Source organism: Chenopodium album, chromosome 17, assembly GCF_948465745.1.
Source record: "Chenopodium album chromosome 17, dcCheAlbu1.1, whole genome shotgun sequence".
NCBI lineage: Eukaryota > Viridiplantae > Streptophyta > Magnoliopsida > Caryophyllales > Amaranthaceae > Chenopodium > Chenopodium album.
The window spans coordinates 31,617,859-31,621,776 of record NC_137850.1 but is presented as its reverse complement, the minus strand read 5'-3'; the positions used below and the strand labels follow the sequence as shown (position 1 = coordinate 31,621,776).

Here is a 3,918-nt window from a genome sequence, read left to right as displayed (position 1 = left end):
GCATTCTCCGGTAGGCAAAGGTCCCATAAGGACATGTGAATGTGGTCTTTTCTTGATCATTAGGGTAGATGGGGATTTGGAAAAATCCGGAATACCCATCGAGGAAACAATAAAACTTGTGCCTTGTTAGTCTCTCAAGCATTTGGTCAATAAATGGAAGAGGGAAGTGATCCTTCTTGGAAGATGTGTTTAGACGTCTATAGTCTATACACATCCGCCAACCGGTGACCGTCCTAGTTGGAATGAGCTCACCCTTCTCATTCTCAACCACGGTCATGCCCCCCTTCTTTGGAACGACATGGACGGGGGAGACCCACCTAGAGCTAGAGATGGGGAATATGATTCCCGCATCCAATAGCTTTGTGATCTCCTTCTTAACTACCTCTCCCATTTGGGGATGTAGTTTCCTTTGTCGTTCAATAGAGGGAAGGGCGCCTTCCTCAAGCGTTATGTGGTGTTGGCACAAGGCGGGGCTTATACCTTTAAGGTCATCAATTGTGTACCCCAAAGCACCTTGGTGTTTTCTCAAAACACCACATAACGCTTGAGCTTGGCTGTCGCTCAAGGATGCACTAACTGTCACGGGGTAAGTGGAATGAGGGCCCAAGAATTCATACCTAAGGTGTGATGGTAGAGGTTTGAGATCTACCATAGGCACACCATTACCTTCTTGTGACGTGGCCGCTTGCAAAGCTTCATTGCTTGAGATTTTCAAACATGTTTGCTCATCCACTTCCTCCACACTTCCATCAAGTAACTCCTCATAGAAAGTCATCTCCTTGCATGAAGCACCTACTTTGTCTTTGTTCAACAAAACATTCTCAAGAGCATCATTCGAAGTGAGCAAGCGCTCATGCATGGAAGACACAACAATATCAAGTGAATCAATCATCATACAATTTTCCAAAGAAGAACATGGATACTTCATGCTCTCATTCAAATCAAATTCTATAACCTCTTCTCCTACCTTAAGGAAGATCTTTGCACTCCTCACATCAATCATGGCTCCCGAGGTAGCAAGAAAGGGTCTACCTAAAATGATCGGAATGGTGGCATCCTCATCCATTTCAAGAACAACAAAATCCACGGGAAACACAAACTTCCCCACCCTCAAAGGGACATCCTCTACCTTACCTTTTGGAAATTTGATAGACCTATCCGCTAATTGCAAGGTAATGTTAGAAGGTAAGAGTTCCCCTAGCTCAAGTCTTTGATAAACCGAATATGGCATTAGGCTCACACTAGCTCCCAAGTCACATAAGGCATTATCAATTTGCATCTTGTTAATGGCACAAGGGATGGAGAAGTTTCCTGGGTCCTTCAACTTGGGTGGCATTTTTTTCATGATGATAGCACTACAATTTTCGGTCAAATTGATGGTCTCCACAACCTCACAAGTTCTTCTCCCACTCAAAATGTCTTTGAGGAATTTGGCATAGTTTGGCATTTGGTTGATCACATCGGTAAAAGGTAGAGAAAGGTGGAGTTGTTTTAGCATCTCAATAAATCTCCCAAATTGTTCATCCAATTTGTGTCTCATGAATTTTTGTGGGTAGGGGAGCTTGGGTCTCACAATCTCTTTCTCTACTCTCACCTCTCTAGGTGTCTCAACCACCACCTCATCCAATGATGCCCTATTCCCCTCATCCTCAACCAAAACCTCCCTAGGAATCTCCTTATCTACACCCTTCCTAGGCAATCTCTCCTCAAGAACCTTTCCACTCCTTGTAACAATAACATTCACGGGTTTCTTGGGATCAAGACCTTGGGAAGGTAAAGAAGAAGGGCTTGCATGATCTTTCAAGGCATTAGCAAGTTGAGAGATTTGGTTTTCAAGCATTTTATTGTGGGTCATCATTTCATTGAATTTTTTATCACTTACGGCCATGTATGTGTTCAACAACTTGGTTTGATTCTCAATTATCTCCTCCAAATTAGTCCTAGGTGAAGAAGGTTGAGAATAGGAACTTTCACCTTGAGTCTTTGGAACAAACCCGGGTGGGGGACCTCTTTGAGAATTATTTTGAAAATTACCCCGTCCTTGATTGTTCCAATTACTCCTATTTTGACTTTGGCCATAGCCTTGATTATGGTTTCCACCACCTTGATTATGATTAACACTACCTTGGTTATGATTTCCATAACCTTGGTTTTGGTTACCATAACTTTGGCCTTGATTACCATAATTTTGGCTTTGATTTTGGCCACTATAACCTTGATTATTATAGCTACCACGAGAACCTTGGTTCCCTTGGTTTCTATAACCACCACCTTGGTTATAGTTATCAAAATTGCCTTGGCCTTGGTAGTTCCTATTCCATTGACCTCTTTTATTATCAAACCGTTGACCATTATTATTCGACACATAATTCACATGTTCACTCTCATGGTTATCAAACTCATCAACACATTCATTAGGACAAGTACTAGAGTCATGATCGTACGATCCACATGCATCACAAAACAAGCAACCCATAGGCATATTATGTGAAGAGGGAGGGGGTTGAGAGTTAGAAGGAGTACCTCTCCCCTTAAATTGGGAGGGAAGATTCGAGGCTTGAGAAGAGGAAGAAGTGCTCTCCAACTTAGCTTTGATTGCGGTGACCTCCTTTCCTAAGTTTGTCATTTGGGAGGAAAGGTTGTTGATTGCATTTAGATGGTCCACCGAGTATAATGAAGATTGCTTGCTTGAAGAGTCCCTCTCCCCATCTTGCCAATCCCTATAGTATGTCACCACGTCCTCAATGATGTCCACAACTTCTTCTTCGGTTTTGTTCATGATAGGGCCCCCGGCCCCTCCATCAAGGCATGACTTGCCTTGGGGACTTAAAACGCCATAGAAGATTTGGATCACTTGTATGTGGGAATTCCGTGGTGAGGGCACTCCCTTTGATACTCTTTGAATCTCTCCCATGCTTCGTAAAGGCTTTCACTTGGCCTTTGCTTGAACCCTTGAATCAAGGCTCTTGCCTCCGCCGTCTTCTTTTGGGGGTAGAAGCGGGACAAGAAAGCCTTTGTGACATCGTCCCAAGTTCTCAAGGAGTTGGGCTTCACCTCTTTGTCTAGCCACTCCAAAGATCTTCCTATTAGAGAGAATGGGAACAACTTGAGGCGGATGAATTCTTGAGAAACCCCATTGACTTTGATGGTGTTGCAATATTTTTCAAACTCCTTTAGATGGTTCAATGGGCTCTCATTCTTGGCCCCACTATATTGCCTTCTCTCAATCAAGGTGATCATTGCCGGCCGGATTTCGAAGTCATTTGCCGGTGTAGTAGGTGGAGCTATTCCGCTCTCAAACCTATATGCCCCGGGCACTCCAAGCTCCTTCAAGGCCACTCTAGGATTTTCACCCATGCCTTGCTCTTCTTGAATTTCTTCTTCACTTGAAGAACTATAACCCAAGGATCTATTAGCCACTCTTCTTCTTGAAAGAGTTCTCTCAATTTCCGGATCAAGGGGAACAAAGGAACGATCACGGGTTCTATGCATGCAAAACTCAAAGAAAAATATTAGTAGCATGGCTACAAGTGTAGCCTAAAGAAACAAAATCTTTTTGTATTTTTCAAGTAAAATGAAGTAGACTCAACAACAAAAGCTAAGCACCAATAGCAGTCCCCGGCAACGGCGCCATTTTGACAAGAGGAAAATGCATGTCGTTATCTACCCTTTCCCCAAGCCAAAATAAATTTGTAAACACCTAACCAACCTTATATGAATATAGGGCAAGTTAAGGGTCGATCCCAACGGAATGCAATGATGAAAACTAAAGTCTAAGTCAAGCTACCTCGAAGTCGAAAATGAGATTATGGTTGGTACTAAAGTGAACTAGATCAAATTCAACAAGTAATCAAGGATCTAAACACTAGGGATATGGGTTCCACATGCAAGATCAATGATAATGCTAGATTAAAGCTC

The 3,918-nt window shown here is 42.9% G+C and overlaps 1 pseudogene; it reads left to right on the top strand.

Moving 5' to 3' along the window:
* The first annotated feature begins 2,866 nt into the window (after window positions 1–2,866).
* On the top strand, window positions 2,867–2,965 carry LOC145590358 (small nucleolar RNA R71; annotated as a pseudogene).
* Window positions 2,966–3,918: the final 953 nt, after the last annotated feature.